Below are 19,754 nucleotides of genomic sequence, written 5' to 3' on the forward strand. Positions count from 1 at the left end.
TAAGTAAAAGAAAATAAAGACATATAGAGATTATACGCCTAAAAAAACAAAGTTTACTTTATCTCTGCTGTTGCACCAAAAGCTTAATTATTTTAAGAAAAGGATTACTTAATGAAAGCTTTCAAGAAATATGAAAATAGATGCTCCTAAGAGAGAAAATATTTATCATTTTTTAAAAAATGTTTATTTATTTTTGAGAGAGAGAGAGAGAGCAGGGAAGGGGCAGAGAGAGGGGAACAGAGGATCTGAAACAGGATCTCTCCACGCTGAGAGCAGAAAATCCTATGCAGGGCTTGAACTCACAAACTGTGAGAACATGACCTGAGCTGAAGTCAGACACTTAACCAACTGAGTCACTCAGGTATATGTTCATTACTTTTAATAGACTGTAGGGGAAATTGCATGTTTATGTCCAGGCATGAAAAAAACTAGAGAATACAGCTCATTTGAGCTTTGGACTGTACATTAAAACAAATAGCTTAAGGGGCACCTGGGTGGTTCAGTCAATTAAGCATCTCACTTCAGCTCAGGTCATGATCTCACGGTTCATGGTTCGAGCCCCGCATTGGGCTCTGTGCTGACAGCTCAGAGCCTGGAGCCTGCTTTGGATTCTGTGTCTTCCTCTCTTTCTGCCCCTCTCTTGCTCACATTCTGTCTCTCTTTCTCTCTCTAAAAAAAAAAAAATGAATAAACATTAAAAAAATAGCTTTGTAAAAATTTGTTACTCTGATCTGTACACATTTGCCATCATTACTTCATTAAGTGTCTGAAGTTATTTGTTTTTTCATGTTTTAGACCCCAGTTTAAGAAGCTAAGGTTAATCATACCCTGTCCAGAAAAGGATTCTCCTTCCTACTTCATTTTCTTCCCTCTTCTCCCCTCTCTCCCTCACTCTTCTCTCCCTATTTTTCTCTTTCCCTTTCTTTCCCTCTCTTCCTTCTGCTCCTCTCCTTTCTTGTCTTTTCTCTTCCCTTCCAATTCCCTCTCCTCTCTTCCTGTCTCTCCTCTAGGTTTTCTGTTCTCCCCTCCTCTCCCTTCCTATCCCTTTTGCTTCCCTCCCTTTACTCTCCAACTATACTTGGCTCACTTTACTCTATTCTACCTTACTCTCGTCTCCGTATCATTTTTCACTACCATTACAGGACTCAGAGGCAAGCATTCTCATGAGTGGAATGTGTATCTTTTTGTTTCCATGTTTTTGTGAGATATGTATTATATAGTTTTCCTGTATTTTTAACTGAAATAAATGCTTTGGGTTATATTGTGTATGTGTCTCATCCTATTTATTATCTTTTTGTTTTTTTTTTTTCTTTACCAAGCACTATGTTTTAAAGACTTATACGTGTTGCTATGTGTACATCTAGAGTATTGTTTCTAACTTTTGCCTTTTACTGTAAGGAATGTATCCATTATTCTTAACCCATATCTACTTACACAGTTGTAGACATCCAGTTTGCTTCCAACTCCCCGACATCACAAATTAGTATGCAATGAATACCCTTGTAATTGTCCCCATATGGAAATGAATGTCTTTGGGATATATAATGTCAAAGGAAGAGGTTTCGACTCCATACCTGAAATGAACAGCTGATTGCTTGCTAAACAAGAAAGACCTGTGTTTATAGGACACAGTATTTCTGAGCAAAGAAGAGAACTGATCTTAGGTTTGGGGAAGCATGGCCGTCAGAGATGGCAAACTTTCAGAAATGTGAGGAGTTAGAGACTGGTTAACTTTTAGCTGTGGAATTGAATCTGCTAGACTGTAGTTTTTGCAGATAGGCTGAATTTCAGATATGTGGGTACTGTTGCGAATTTAACATTAATCTGGGATAGGTTTAACACTGGGTCTTATAAACAGGTTCTTGATACATTGAAACAAGTGGATAGAATTTTTGTCCTTACCTATGTTATTTCTCACTCATTTCTTTGTTTGGCTCTGTTGTCTTCCAACTTTTTGCGCTAAATATTTAATTCAGTATTTTAGATTTTTTATTTCCTAGAAAAAATAGTTAAAGCTATAAACTTCCTCAAAGTACTAGATTAGCCTTACTCCACACAAAAAAGTTTAATTATAAAATATTATGTGTAGTGATTTCATTATCTTTCACCTTTAAATATTCAGTAATTTATTTTATGGCTTCCTCTGTAGCACAAGATTATTTATTATTTATAATTTATAAATTATATAAGTATATATAAATTATATTTATAAATTATTTATAATTTAAAAATATGTGAAAACTAATCAAGAGGTCTCTCCTTCAGCAAACACTGCTGCTTTTCACCATCTTCTGTGGTACACAGAATCTATATTCGTTTGTTATTATTTAGTCACTGTGTTATATTCAAAGACAATAAACTGTGATAGAAAGAAATATTTAGTTTCTCTCCTCTCATCTTTTCTTAACCTACTCCAAAGCAATCTACTGAAATGTTTCATATCAGGGTAGCAGTTGAATGGCACCTCTTTCTCCCTTATTAACTTGTCTCATCTGCCTTCCAGAACTCCATTTCTGCCTCATGGACCACTACTTTTCAGACTCAGATATTTTACTAGTTAGCACCCCAGAATTGAAGAAACCAATTGAAGAAACCTTCTCTTTCTTACATTCTCAATTCCTTGGTAATTTCATCCTGTCTCAAAACTTCAAATAAGCTGATAACACTCGGAAAAGATTGTGAATTCTATGGTTCTTGGGTGCAGGGTTCTATCCACGACCATTTAGTTTATTAATTATGCTATTCAAATCTTATTTACCATTACTGATTTTCTTTTGGTTTCATGTATTGATACTAAAAAAGGCATATTAAATCTGCTTTATGATTGCTGATTTAAATCTCTTTATGGTTACACAGGCATTCTTATTTTGTATTTCAAGACATTATATAAATATGCATAACTTATAGATATATATCATATTATACAGCATTTTAGAAATTTTATATAATTTTTATACGTTTTTCATCAATTCAATGTTGTCTAATTAAGATGTGACTCTCTTTATTCCAAATAATGTACTTTCCTTTAAAGTCAAGTTTTGTCTAATATATGCACAGGTAACCAGTATTCTTTGGTATTATCATGGTAAATTATGTTCTATTCTTTCACCTCCTATTCTGTACTCTAATGTTTTAAAAGTGTCTTTTGACACAGCATTATTTTTGAAAATGTGTTCATTGTTTGTTTAAAACAACATTCTACTTATTGTCTCTTAACTGGAGCTTTTTGACTAGTTATACTTAATGCAATTGCTCTCATATTTCTATCTTCTTATTTTGTGTTTTGCTTTTTTTTTTCTCTAGTTTTACGGTTTTGTTTATTTCTATGTTTCTTACCTGCTTTAATTTGTTAGATATTTCTTTCACTTTCTCCTACTCCTTTAGATGAAATATGCTCTGTTTGGGCCATTTTAGTTTTATCTCTAGAAATTACAAAATGTGTTCTTCTCAAAGTTTATAATAATTTAATACCTTAAGGAAAAAAGAGGCTTCTTCTTGAACAATGCATTTTATATACATTCATTTACTTTCCAACTTACATCTTAATTTGGTGTTGTTTTTTAATTCTTTATTTTATTTTAAGCTTGCACATATTTTTGTTTTTAATTTTTGCTTTTAAAAAGTCAATAATGTATTTCACAGCTTTTTTTTTTTTTTTTTGCTTTTCAGTCTGTCTTCTAACACAAGCATTCTATCCTGAATTACTTGCATGTCTGCTTGAAATATATTTTTTTGAATTTCCTTTACAATAACAGCTGCTGGTAGAAATACTTTGTAGTGTCCCTGTTCCTGAAAGATTTTTTCTTTAAAAACTAAAATTCAAAATTCAAAATTCAAAATTATTTTAGAGTCACTTTGACATAGACTTTTTGTCATATGCCATTTTAGTGCAAATATGAATAAAACAATAAAGAGTATTTCTAATACTTCATATTGATAGTTCATTTCACATGAATCTTTTTTTCTCAAAATCATCATTACTCATATATATCAGCACAGTTTAGTTACACAAAAGTTTGACTTTCATTTTGCTGTCAATCTAGTTCTAATTTCCTTTTATCTCTTGCATCAGAGATACTTTACACAGACTATTGTTAAAATACCTCTTTATTTTTGATATTCTGCAGTTTTATTTTGGTATATGTATAGATGTAAAGGTGATTTGTAATTCTGCTTAGAAATTGAAGTCTTCATGATATAAATTATTCTTTCATCATTTCTGGGAACTTGCATTATTTCTGCCATTATATTTGCAGATACTACTCTTTCACCTTGCTTTTCCTCCTTTAACTGTAATTAGCTATATATTAGTAATTCTCATATCTTCTATGTCTTGTAATATCACTTCAATATTTTTCTTTCATTTTCTCTATGCTTAATTGAAAAATTTTTCTGACTTGTCTTCTAGTTCACTAATTCTCTTTTCAGCTGTGTCTAACCTACTTCTAAACTCATCCATTTATTTTTCAGTGTAATTACTGAATTCTCATACCTTCATATCCTACTGTGTTTTGTAGTCAACTATATCCCACAGATATTTTCCAGCTTATTTTCTATTTATTTAAACAGGTTAAACATAGTTTTGGTATTGTTTTGAATGTGTGCCTGACAATTCTAATATCTGAAATATGTAATCATCTGTTTCTGCCTTCCATTGTTATTGGTAGTTTTTGTTCATAGTAAATTGTTTCTTTGTTTAACTAGTTAAGTTTAAAACTTAACTGTTAATTTTAATTAGCAAATTATTTGTGATGTTCTATGAGGCTTAGGATGGGTGTTCTTCTGTGAAGATCTTATTATGCATCAGTTAGGTATATGTAGGTTACATAGTCTGCAACCACTAGTGTTTTCACTGAAGCTAAAGTGCAAAGAATAAAACATTAAAAACAATAAAAAGCAATAGTATTTTATAAATCACTAAGTAATGTTGCAGAGTAAACCACAAAAAATGCTTTCTCATAACTAGATTTTTATTTAAAGACTTCTTTTAAACTAATTTAGATTGTTGTTATGTGTCATTCTTTTGTATGTATAAAAAGGAAGCTATAAGCCAGATAAATTGGACAAAGTACACTTAAGATTTTTTTTCACATTGAAAATCCAGCTCAAAGTGGTATAGTATTTATTGGAGAAGTGCTCCATCACCCTGTATTTTATTTTATTTTTTCCTAACATACTGCATATTTGATGTTCATGTACAGTCAATGATAATTAAGTCACAATTGCTGCTGGGCCTTTAGCAAATATAATACATATCCTGACTGCTGCATGTTAAATGAGAACCCCCTCCTCAAAGAAAAAGTGAATCTTGGAACAAAGAAACATGGTTAATTCACAACTTGAGCTTTGTTTTGTTGGTTTGTTGGTTTGTTTGGTTGGTTGGTTGGTTGGTTTTTGTCCTACACTACCTCACTAACATGATTTTGAGAGCTGCCTTGTGGCTTCAACTTCTTAGGGATGGGTTCGCCTTTCTCCATTGATAGTCTAATCAGTGCCAAGGTAACTTTATTTTCAGTGTTTTGGAGAAAGCAGGATGACTAGGTATATATACGGTTATCTTAACCGAGAACTTGTGATTTGGGGCCTAAATCTTTAATAGGAGAGGTTATCAATTAGTCTCCACCCTCTCAGAGAAGTCTGAGCTTTTTCTTAGTTTTCACACCCTACCATACCTTAAAAGTCAAAATTTGTATTTATAAATTTTTGCAAACGTCCTCATGACAAGAGCTACTTTAATTTTGAAATTAGCTCTGTGGGTTTTCATCTTTTTCTAAACTGTATATGGTAATTCCTGACTATCCTATAATGTCAGTGTTTTAAAATTTGATAATTTTAGTAGTTTTTAGTCGTAAATAATAGCCTGGCATATTACTAGAATTAAAAAAAAAAACTCCTTTATTTTTTGAAATATTTTTCTCTTTCTAGTTTTTTTTTTTTTCCTCCTTTGGGAAATCTTATTTTTTGGTACTTATCTGTAAGCCTGTTATCTTTAGCTTTTCTTGCTGTCTTCTGGGAAATTCCTTAATCTGACGTTCCAACTCACTAATTCACTGTTCAAATATATCCATCTAATCTACCATTGATTAACCTTTTGTTCTCTTTATATCAACTCATACTTTTTCATACCTAATATGTCAACTTCATTTTAAATACATTTTTATTCTTGTCTTATATTGACAATATCTACTATCCATCAACGAACTTTCTATCTTTAACATACTTATTTTAGATTCTTGCTCCATCTGTCAAAATTCTCTCCTTATTATGACCCATTGTCCAGTTTGACTTTCTCTGAGGTACTGCTTTTCTTATGTGTTTAGTTATTTCGGCTTAGGAGCTCTTGCTCTGGTGGGTGTTGACTGTGCTGGAAATATGTAATGTGTGCCAAGAAGGCATCAAAAGCCAGACGTCAGTCTGTAAGTTAAGAGCAGGGGTTGGCAAAAGTTTTCTAAAGGCAAGATAGTTAATATTTCAGGTGTTGAGGGCCAGACAGTTTCTGTCACACCACTTATTAACCTTGCCCTTGTAATGTAAAAGCAGCTGTAGATAATATAGAAAGTATTGGGTATGGCTGTGTTCCAATAAAACTTTATTTACAAAAACAAGAGGCAGGCCCAATTTGCCCTGCAGGCTCTCATTTGCTGACCACTGTTTTAGAGCATGGAACATTAGAATTGCACTGAAAACTCTACTAGATGACAGCTGTTGATTGTTCCCATTTGTAATCTTTTTTTACACATATATGTGTGTGTATGTATGTGTGTATATATATATATAGTCAATATTTTAAATATGATTCAAAATTTCTGTCTGTTTTATATCAACTGCACTTTTTTCTCTTTACCTTCTGACCTTTTGTAGTCTTGAATTTTAAGCTGTGAGGTGTAGTATGATTGGGAAGAGACAATCTGCCTAAACTATAATCCACAGCACTGTGGATTTTTAGAGAGAGGAGAGGATATTCAGTGCCTACAGGCAAGTGGTCAATCTGTACTTATTTCATGAGGACCCTGATGCCTAGGCTGTTGCTGCCAATTTCTGTAGAGAAATAGGCAGTAATTGTCTCTAGGCAACACAGGGTAAAGACAAAAGTTATTTTTTTCCTAAACATTTATCCTCTTTAGTCTTTTATAAAACTTTTTTGGCCCGTATTATTTGGTACTTAGGTTTCTTTTTCCATTACCTGTATGTCGTTAATTTACACGCACGTGTGCGCACACACACACACATTTATATAATATATATGTTTGTTCATCATTTTTTTTTATTCTGGCCAGTGTTCAATTTCCAAAGATTATGTGGAACCACCGTGTATGTAAATAAATCTGAAACTACATGATGGAAACTAAAATCATATTTTTTAACATCACACTTATGGGAGAAACAAAATGAAGGGTTAGCTTTAAAATCCTTCATAATATAGTACATGTGAGTTTGTGAGCAAACCCGCTGGAATGGAAATTGCTTATACTAAATGTGAGACCAGGTTTCTCAATATTGTGGCATTTGCCACAAACTAGTAATTACATACCATAATTTGGAGAAACTGCTCAGTCCAACAACTGCTTGTGACAATTTACCCTTCTGTTGAAATATATAATATGTCAAGTGTTGGTTATATTTTACCTTCACAGGTATAAATATCAATTTATCTCAAACTAAAAATACATGAATATGGATAATAATCAAAACATTGTATCAATACTTAAATGAATCTGGCATTGAATTTCATGCTAGAATATAATGAGAATAAAGAGAATGGATGTCTTTAACTTATATATAATTTATATATTTGTCATGCCAAAGAAATGTTAAGTGGAATGATATGATAATCACTCTAGGTCTCCTAGATTTTTAACGTATGAAATATTTTGAAAATACTAAACAACACTGAATTAACAGGTGAATGGAGAATTAGGAGAGTCCCTTCAGAGGAGTGGGTTCTTTTTTTTTTTTAATGTTTTAATTGTTTTTATATATTAATTTTGAGAGAGAGGAAGAGACAGAGCATGAGCTGGGGAGGGGCAGAGAGAGAGGGAGACATAGAGTCCGCAGCAGGCTCCGGGCTCTGAGCTGTCAGCAGGTTGCCCGACGCAGGGCCCAAACCCACAAACCACAAGATCATGACTTGAGTCGAAGTCCCACGCTCAACCGATTCAGCCACCCAAGCACCCCCGGAAGACCTGATTCTAAGAACACAAGTAACCTTGAACCACAGCTAACATATTAGCATATTTTCTATTTTAAATTGATTTGTGGGGTGCCTGGGGGGCTCAGCCATTAAGCACAGGACTCTTGATACCAACTCAGGTTATGATCTCGTGGTTTGTGTGATTGAGCTCTGGGTAGGGCTCGGTGCTAACAGTGCGGAACCTGCTGGGGATTCTTTCTCTCCCTCTCTCTGCCCCTCTCCCACTTGTGCTCAAGCTCTCTCTCTCTCTCTCAAAATAAATAAATAAATTTAAAAAATTATTTGAGAAAATGAAATGTCGACTACTATAAGACTACTTTATTTTATATGATTGCTTGATGAGCATTCCCTTGCCATTATAATAATTTTATATACATATTATTTTATTGGATGAATAACATTTTGCCATATGAATAGGCCAGAAATTATTAGTTGTTCCTTTAATATTGATATTCAGGATTTTTTAGGTTATTTTGCTATTAAAATTTATGCTTTGATAATTGTCATTCATTCATCCAGAAAAATTTATTGAAAAATAACTGTATGTCAAATACTTCATGAGCTATAGAGAATGCAGAGGTGAGTAAAATAGATACAACCTCTACCAAATTAAAGAAATTTTAAAAGAATCTAAACTTATTACTTATTGCCAAGTTGCTTTCCAAAAATGATGTACCAGTTTATAATCAAAACCAAAGTATATCAGAATTCTCCTTCCACCAAACAAGAAACAAATACATTTGAATATAACACACCTTAAATCCTGACCCATTTAAGGGGTAAAAAGGGGTGTTTTCCTTTAACATGTATTTTATTACATTTTATTTTATTATTATTTTTTAAATGCTTTAATGTTTATTTATTTTTGAGAGAGAGACAGACAGAGTGCAAGCAGGAGAGGGGCAGAGACAGAGACACAGAATCTGAAGCAGGTTCCAGGCTCTGAACCGTCAGCATAGAGCCCAACGTGGGGCTCAATCCCACGGACCTGAACTAAAGTTGGACGCTTAACCAACTGAGCCACCCAGGCACTGCTATTAAATTTTAAATTTTAGCTATTTGTTTCCCTTTTGTTGAAATTATTCATGTTTGTTGCATTAATCAACAGGGTCTCATATTTTTTTGGTTGTTACTGCTATAGTTGTTTAATCTATTTGTTTTTCTTTATAAACACCTACCTTTCTTTTAAATTTGTAATTCTTTCTTTTAAGCAGAGACTAAATAAGTGCTCATAAAACTTTAATTCTAGTTTCTTCTTTCTGCTCTTCCTTCTACATCTGTGTCTTAATTATGTTGTATCAATTGGAATAATACCGAAGGGCCAGGAAAAATAAATAATTTTGTTTTCTCTGAATCTAGCATGATGCCTAGAATTCATATAGTATCCAACGAATGTCTGTTCTGCTAACTTCCATCCCATGTAGGATGCCTAAAAGTTAAAATAAATAAAATTTCAGAAAGCAATAATAAATTGTCTTAATGTTACAGTCTAAAATGTTGTTTTCTAAAATGTGGTAAAGGGTGGTATTCACAGATAAACCCAGGGGTCTCAGAAGAGGATATTGAACAGTATGACAAATAAGAAAAAACAAAAACTCAAAACTCTATGATGGGTGTTATAACTTGACATGCACCTTCCATTCAAACTGTCCAGCCTACCTTTAGTATGCATTTCCAGAAGCCTTTTTTCAGATACTGTCTTACCCATGGCTCTTCACACAGTGTTCCTCTATTTAAATACATACACATGGAATTTGTTAGGTAAACATATACAACAGCCATCTTCATTTTGCTTTAGCTCTTTCTTTGCCAGCCAGCACAGCCATGGATGCATATCCACACTGGTATGCCAGTGTCTAATTTGTGTGTATTGAGAAGCAACACTCATATCATTTGTAGCTGCCACTAATTCCTAACCCCTGAATCACATGTACTTTGGTGTTCTGGTGAAGTTAATTGTTCCACATGGCCAGCTACTTTTCCACCTTGCTAATTCATGTGGCAGAAGTCATAATGCCTATGGTGGGACATTTCTGTTTCTATCACCATCACAATAATTCTGAAAGGAACTCATTCTTTAAATGTCTTTCTTGAAACAGCTAGACTGCTTAACAGTTCCTCCAACTGGGACTTGACTGATACAATCACAGGTGATGATAACTATTTCACTCTCATTTCTTTTCAAAATAAAAGAAAAATGCTATGGTATCAGAATATTTACCTCCTATTTAACATCACATATCTTCCTTTTGAATGAAGAGTGGTCTACGTGAATAGTTGTAACTAAAGACAAGCATAACTAATTCATCAAGATTTGATTAACATGATATTGTTTAAACACAACAAAGATTCTCTTTAATAAAGAAGATTCAAATCTCATGAGTCAGAAGTAGTGAACACAATACACATTGGAATAGAGAAAAAACTCAGAACTTGGCATAAACTAGAAGACAAAAGAAGCATAATGCAGTAATACTTAAGCATTTTGATATTTTATGGTACTCAAAGCTCTTATTAAAAGAAACAGTGCATTATCTGTACTATTGAGTTGGAATATTCCAGATGTCTCTAGTCTTTATAAACATATCACAACATCTTAATTCTTTGTTTATTTGAACTGCTCCTTAGTCATGTCTCCTTTTCATTCCATTCTTAATCACTGAGTCTGTGATTAAAAATGGCAAACATGTGTTTTGAGAAGAAACTAAGCTATGATTTTGATTGTGGGTAGTAATTTTGGAGTGGAAGAACATATTAACCTCTTCCTTTCCACCCCACCCGTGAACTCACAAGACACAAGGAAACAGTAAATACAAAGTAAGCAAAGCATGGAAAGTAAACTACTTCTCAGTTCTAATACTTACATATGGTTATACTAAGGAAAGGTTTCTGAAAAAGCAAACAAAGAAAAAGTGAGAGTTTAATATTTATAAAACAATGTTAAGCCAAAATGATATAAATAATCACAAATAAGATATTGTTGTAGCTAAGACTCTGAACTTTTGCTCTTAAGTAAAGGTGAATTTTAAGAATCTCACAATCTTTGGACCTAATCTTGACTCTGCTTCCTACTGTCTATAGGGCCAAGTGTCAGTCATTTAAATGTTCCACAACTGACTTCTTTACTTTTAAAATAACAGAAATCAGCTCATGTGGTAACTGTAAGTTGATCACCATCTGCCCAGAGTATGAGATATACTTCAATTTAATTAGAAAAGCTTCTAGATAAAAATTAAATACTGTTAAACCTTCCTATAAAAGGGAAAAGTTGAAAATATAATTCCAATTTTTATAGAATGGGGAACAGTTTCATTCATTTAAAAACAGCACCACATATTTTCATAAGTAGAATTTCAAAATTTAAATTTCCATAAAAATTGGAGTAAAACAAGAAAAAATAATATAAAATAAATACATTGAAATATTTACAGGTAAATAAATTCAAACACCATAATATGGTTGTGTGAAATGAAATATTAATGACATATCTTTTTAAATAAATTTGAATAAATCCCAATGAGGTAGATTCAGACAGGATAACATATTAATAAAATTTAGTTCAAAGGAAACAATAAACCATGTAAAGTTGAACAGAAGCTTATGTATGTAGTCATAGCAAAGCATAAGCAAATATTCGGAAAAATTAAAAGTTTTATTGTCTCCAAATAAAAAAAAATACATTTGAAGAAATTCTAACGTTAACACTTTCAGTAAAAGCAAATAAGTCACTGAATATTAATATATTGCAAGCAACCAAATAAAACTCTACAGTTTTATCACCAGGTTCTTTTGGTAATCTATATATTAAATATGAATAATATTCTATGAAAATGTTTTGTTGCCTTTTAGTCTAGAGATAGATAGCAATAAGTTTGTATCAAATATATTAAAGGGATGGTCCAAACTCTCTGATCCACAGTATGTCTGTGATGTGTTGATTTTTTCTTTCTTTTTTAAAGGATTCTCCTAAAAGAACACTATGATTTGAAATAAGTATCTTTGCTTCAATAACTTGTGCTTCACCTTTTCCTCTTGCTGGATGCATTATTACCTTATTGTAGACTAAGTCATGCAAATGGTAAAATCTGTCTCTTTGTTTTTCATCCCTTTTTGTTGATTACACTTATCATATAATTTCATAATTGAAGATATCAAATTGATGCTATTAAGAAGGCTAAATGAGGGGCACCTGGGTGGCTCAGTTAGTTAAGCATCTGACTTTGGCTCAGGTCTTGATCTCGCGGTTGGTGGGTTTGAACTCTGTGTTGCGCTCTGTGCTGACAGACCAGAGCCTGGAGCCTTCTTCGGATTCTATGTCTCCCTCTCTCGCTGCCTCTCGCCCATTCGCGCTCTGTCTCTCTCCCTCTCAAAAATGAATAAACGTTAAAAAAAAATAATAAAAATAAAAAGAACATAAAACTCAGTGTGTTATTTATCTACTGCTGTTTAATAATAGTGCTGAAAACTTAGTGGCTTAAAATAGCACACATGTATTACTTCACAGTTTCTCTGGATCCGGAGTCTGAGCACAACTTAGCTTAGGGTCTCACAAAGCTACAGTCGAAGTGTCAGCCAGTGGTGATCTCATCTGAGGCTCGACTGTGAGAGGACCAACTTCTAACTTACAGTATCGTTGGTAGAATTCAGTCCCTTCTAGTTTGCCAGATGGGGGCCAGAGGCCACATTCAGCTTCTTGCCACGTGTCCTCCACATGGCAGCTCACAGTATGGTTGCTTGCTCCAAATGCAGCAAGAGAGAATCTCCTAGTAAAATGGGTTAGAGTATTTGTAATATATACACCCAGTCTAGTAAGTACGTCATGTCACCTTTGCCATATTCTATTAATTAAAAACAATTCAAAAGTCCCACCCACACTAGAGGGAAACGTATCAGACAAAACACCAGGGATCATGGATAATGGGGGCCACCCTAGAATCTGCCAACAACATTCTATAAGAACAAAACTTACAAAGCAGTAGCTGTATTTCATTGTTTAAACTCATGAATATCTTTTTTCTCTACTTTTTGCAATGAGGAGTATTTTTTTTCTAATTAAAACATTTGAGAAAAAAAAAGCTCTGTTGTAAGTTTTTTAAGTACTAAAGCATTGGAAGGGGATAATATCCTGGGTTTGCATGGCACTTTAGAGTTAACGGTACAGTAATATTTATGAGTATTATTATTTCAGGCTAGAAAGCAGAGAGTAGAAGTAATATCAATTTCAATATTGTAACACAGTCTTTAGGCTCCAAGTAAAGACTTAATTACAACATCCTGCTGCATATTTGTTGATGAATTCAATACGTCCTTCCCTCAACTTTGTTCATTTTTTAAAATAATTTTGTTAATTAAAAGTAATTCATATCAAATGGGATGGCAGTAGAAAGTGGGTAGAAACCAAGCCTGCCCCGCAGCCAAACAAGCTGTTAGGCCAGGATAGTCCAGTGCCAACATCTCTGTATTAAAGGCATCAAGATGAGGTGTACCATAGGTCAACTGGAAAAACGGATTCTAAGGATGAATGAAATTGGTGACACAGATCATTTAATTTCTTTGTTGGAAATACATGTTTTGAACTATTTTCTGGAGCTTGTCTACAAGTTCTGTGTGCAAATGATCTGGCAGTCAAGAGAATATTGTAACAGAGGACATGAAAACCAGAACTCCACACACAGCTCCAAAAATAGAGCTGCCCTCTATTCTCAAAATGGTTTGCCTTGTAACGAAGACTGCATCTTTGCTCTAGCAGTAAACAAATGTCACACATACTTCTTACAGACACTTCTATCTGGAATACTCTCTTTTTGCAGAGACGTTACCTGGCATCTATGTGTAGCCATTTTGTAGCTCTTCTTTAATGTGGTTTGGAATAACATTCATATGGACTTTATCAAAATGGCACATTTCAGTTTACATGTAGAGTGATAATTACCCATCTGGGATAATGTTCATGATGGGGTTTGATATTTCTGTCTTTCACCAACAATTGGTTGATCTCAACTCAGGTCAACTAGGTATGTATAGAGCATTTGCAAAATGCAGATGGAACCATAAACATACTTGTTAAGTATTTATTTATCCATGGAGAGTTGAAACAGCACAGCTCCTAAACCTAGAGGCTACAGTACTATATGAAAAGATATTCAGCTTTTTGAAATTAAAATGCTTCACAGTAGTGGGATGTGCACGCTCGTTTGTTTGACAAACTTAAATTAGAAGACCCTATGCAGTTAGCTTTTCTCCATGGAAACCTTCTATATGTGATAAACTCATAGAGAAGATGCTGTCTAGTAAAAAGAAGAGTGGTGAGCACCATAGTAAATGCATTGCTGCTACAGAATTCCAGTGTAAACTCCAATGTATAAAGAGCTTGTAAGTTGTCAGTCCTGTGACTACAAGAAAAGGGAGAACAGACTGAAAATCAATGACTTTTATCGGATGCATCGGAGACTAAGATTACAAGGAGACTTGTCCTGAAATCTGGAGACTGGCAAATCTAAAGCCGCATCCAAATTCTGCTTACCTGGAGCAGAAGCTGCAGAAGCCTTAAACTAATAAGGATGCTTAACTGGTAATAATGAAGAATCGCTTGAGGCTGAGTGAGGACCAGTGCGAGAGTAAGAAGCTCTGGGAGGCTGCAGTCTTAGATGACCTCCGTATTTTCACAGGTTTTATTTCCAGGTTCTTGCAGGGAACATATAAGATCTCTGACCTTGTGACTTTGGCTAGAAGGGGGGAAGAGAAATTACTGTGCAATCTTCCTAGATTATTCTCCATAACAAAGGCCTGCTTTTCAAGAGGAAAAGGTTTTACCCAAAACCTTATTCCAGATAGAGGAAGGGAATTTTTCCAACTCCAGCAAACTCTTGCCTTCCTGTCTAAACTAAGGGGATGGGGGGATGCTAAACAACTATATAAAAACCATTAAGGTCTTATCCCAGAGTTAGAGGCTCACTAAAAGATCAAAATTTAATCATAAGATGATAAGATCGTTCCCCTGTCCCACATCTTATCACCACACACCAGATTCCAGTATAATGACAGCAGAATATAGTTGAAAGAGCTATAAGATGCAGAGGTAACCTAAAGAAGGAGTAGTTAGGAAAGCCCAAAGTGAAGAAGGGGGGCAAAAATAATAACATCAGAGGAATTTAAAGCCACTGGCACCTATAGCCGCAGCAGACATTAATCACTTCCCAACTTCTACCCAGATTAGCATACATGCTCACACTAAAGACCTATTTAACTCAGTTTCTATTCCCCAATACAAGATGACTCACATTCAACACAAAACTACAAGGCATGCCAAAAGTCAAGAAAAAAATACAAAGAGATGAAGCAAGCATCAATACCAGACTCAGATATGACACAAATTTTGGAATTATCAGAAAGAGAATATAAGGTAACTATGAACTACACACTAAGTGATCAAATTGAAAAATATGTCCATATTAAAGAAGAGATAATTAAAGTAAACAGACAGGTGGAAATTCTAAGAAAGTTCAAAAGTAAATGCCAGAAATAAAAAACATTGTAACACAAATGAAGAATATCTTTAAAGCTCTCATCAGTATGGACACAATTTGAGGAGAATTCAGTGAGCTTAAAGATAGGTCAATAGAAACCTCCCAAACTTAAATGCAAAGCATAAAAAGAAAAAAAAAAAAAAAAGAACAGAAACTCCAAGAACTTGGCACATTCTAAAAATTAATATGTATGTATTAGGAATACCAGCATAAGAGAGACAATATGGAATAGAAGAAATAATTTGAAGTAATAATGGACAAAACATCTTCAAAATTAATACCAGACACCAGACTACAGATCCAGGAATCTCAGAGAATAACACAGGATAAACACAAAACAAACAAATCAACAAACTAAAACCATACCTACACATATATTCACACTATAGAAAACCAGAGAAAAGGAAGCAAATCTTTAAAGAAGCCAAAGGGAGGAATGAGAAATAACTCACTTATTAAGGGGGGAAAAAAAATAATTACTATGGACTTCACATCAGAAATCACAAAAACAAGAGGAGGAGAGTGAAGTACTAAAATTATTTAAAGAAAGAAAGAAAGAAGGAAAGAAAGAAAGAAAGAAAGAAAGAAAGAAGCATATAGAATTCTATACCCAGTGAAATTATTCTTCAGAAGGATATCTTTAAAAAGAGCATAAAGACTTTCCATTTCTCTGTCTCTCTTATGTATATACACCACACACACACACACACACACACACACACACCCCACAACTGAAGAAATTCACCCCCAGCAGGCCTGCCCTGCAGGAAATATTAAAAGAAGTTCTTTAAGGAGAGAGAAAATAATGTAAATCAGGAACACAGATCTACATAGAGAAAAATGCTGGAGAAGGAAAGAGTGAATGAAAATAAAACATTTTATTTTTCTTATTTAATAGATCTAAATATAACTGTTTATAGTAATAATACTAACAATTTATTTGGTGATTATAGCGTATAGATAATGAAATGAGTGACAGAAATGTCACAAGGGAAGGAGGGAGAAATTGTGAACACCCATGTTACACATAGAGTGGTATAGTATTACTTGGAAGTACTTAGATTAATTTAAAATATATATTTCAAGGGGCGCCTGGGTGGCTCAGTCGGTTAGGCGGCCGACTTCAGCTCAGGTCATGATCTCGCGGTCCGTGAGGGTTGTGAGTTCGAGCCCCGCGTCGGGCTCTGTGCTGACAGCTCAGAGCCTGGAGCCTGTTTCAGATTCTGTGTCTCCCTCTCTCTGACCCTCCCCTGTTCATGCTCTGTCTCTCTCTGTCTCAAAAATAAATAAATGTTAAAAAAAATTAAAAAATATATATATATATATTTCAAACTCTAAGGAAATTTAAACATGTTTCAAAATGGTACAGTCAATATGCTAAGAAAGGAGAGAAAACTCAAGTAATTAACATATTCAATAAAATCCAGGGAAAGCAGAAAAAAGAGGGGGGAAATAAACAAAGAACAAATGTAAGGAATATTAAAAAGTTACACACCTGGTAGATATTACTCCAACTATGTCAGTTATCACTTTAAGTGATAATGGTCTAAATGTGCCAATTAAGAGACATAGGTTGTCACAGTGAATAAAATGATATGCTGTGTACAGGAAACCCATTCTAAATATAAAAACTCAGAAGGATTAAAGTTAAAGGATGGAGAAAAAGTATATACTATGTTAACACTGATTATAAGAAAACCAGAATACCTATATTATTCCAGAAAGAGCAGACCTCAGAACAAGGAAGATTAGTAGGGATGATGACAAGCACAACCCAAGGAGATATCACAGTCTTAAACATGTGTGTACTTACCAACAAAGCATCAAACTCTGTGAAGCAACAACTAACATAACTGAAGGGGACAACAGACGAACAAATATTGTGGTTGGCGTCTTCACCACTCCTCTCTGAGTGATTGGTAGATCCCAGAAGCATAAAAACATGAATGACGTAGTTTACCTGGACAGCATTAGCAGTCAATGTCATCAAATTGACATTTACAGAATCCTCCATCCAATGACAGTTGAAAAACCTCAAGCTCACATGGCATTTGCTAAAGTAAATGACTCTTGGTCATAAAGCACCTCTTAACAAATTTAAAAGGATAGAAGTCATACAAAATATGCTATCAGACCACAGTGCAATTAAATGAGAAATCAAAAACCAAAAGGTTGCTAGAAAACCGTCAAATATTTGGAATTAAACAACGCACTTTGAAATAAAACATTGGTCAAAGAAATGTCTCGAGAAAATTTTAAAATATTTTGATATGAGGTGCCTGGGTGGCTCAGTCGGTTAAGCATCTGATGTTGGCTCAGGTCATGATCATATGGTTCATGAACTCCAGCCCCACTTTGGGTGAGCCCACTTCTCTCTCTCTCTCTCTCTCTCGCTCTCCCTCCCAATCTATCTACCCCTCATGAGATTCTCTCTCTCTTTTTCCCTCTCTCTCTCACTGCCCCTTGTTCATTTGTGCCCTAAATAAATAAATAAATAAATAAATAAAATATTTTGATATTAATGTAAGTGAAAATATAATATCAAAATATGTGGAACTCAATACAATCAGTGCTTAGAGGAAAATTTATATTGTGTTATATAACAAATAATTTAACATTAAATTCATGTACTAGAAAAGAATACACAAAGTCAATAACCTAAATTTCCACTTTAAGAAGAAACTAGGGAAAGAATAACAGTTGAAGACTAAAAGAGACAGAAGAAAAATAATAAAATTTGATACAGACATCAGTCAACCTGAAAAGAAAAAGACAGTAGACAATATCAACATAACCAAAAGCTGTTTCTCTGAAAAAAATTAATGAAATTGATAAATATTCAGCCAGGCTGAAGCAATTACCAATATAAGAAATGAAATAGGAGTTATCTATCACTACTGGTTTTGTGAAATGCCAAAAAAATAATGAAAGAATACAATAAGTTTATGTCCGTTAATTTATTAGCTAGATACAATGGACCAACTCATTGTATCTTTCATAGACAGAAAGATACAAATTACCAGAATTCATACAGAGAAATAATCTAAATTGGTCTATATCTATGAAAGAAATGGAATCAATAATTAATAACCTTCCATAAAAGAAAACCCCAGAGCCCTATGTTTTCACTAGTAAATTCTGTCAAATATTTAAGGAAGAAATGATACTAATTCTACAAAGTGTCTTCCAAAAATAAAAGCAGATGGAACACTTTCTAGCACATCCTAGGAGGACAGCATTACCCTAACAGCTATCCAGTAAAGAGTTAACTCAGCAGGCCAAGGTCGCTCAAACCCTGCATATTCCAAAAAAGGCTTGTCTCCAGGAGGACTGGTTGTTGCCCAGCTACTGGGAGATAACCTCTGAGAGCTTATGATACCCTATCTGATAATAGTGATTCTGTATGCTTGAAGTCTTGGACCACACTGTATCAGTTTGATCAGATAGTTTATGCTAACAATGCGATTTATATTGAGAGCCTGTTTTTGCATGCCTGAAGTCATGGGTCATGCTCTATCAGGTTGCCCTCCAGGGGACGGCAGACTAACTAAGTTAGTTATGCAGGTGTTTCATGCCGGCTTGACTTACCTCCCAATAAAATCCTTGGACATCAAGGATCAGGTGAGCTTCCCCAATTGACAATATTTCACACATGTTGTCACACATCATTCCTGGGAGAATTCAATATTGACTTCATCGGGAGGGGATACATGGAAGCTTGTACCTGGTTTCTCCCGGACTTCATTTATGCACATTGTTCCTTTGCTGATTTTAATCTTTATTTTTTTATTTTTTTTATGGAAGTTTGGAAGTCTGAGCTAAAGATTCTTGCCTTGTCAGCTCCTAATGACAGCTACCTTCTATGTCTACACATGGCCTATTTTTGGTGTGTGTATACACACACACACACACACACACACACACATAGACAGAGTGCACTTTTACTCTTAAGGCACCAATTCTGTTAGATGAGACTCTATCCTTATGACCCCATTTAACCTTAATTACTTTCTAAAATCCCATTGGGGATTATAGCT

Source organism: Panthera tigris, chromosome B1, assembly GCF_018350195.1.
Source record: "Panthera tigris isolate Pti1 chromosome B1, P.tigris_Pti1_mat1.1, whole genome shotgun sequence".
Lineage (NCBI taxonomy): Eukaryota > Metazoa > Chordata > Mammalia > Carnivora > Felidae > Panthera > Panthera tigris.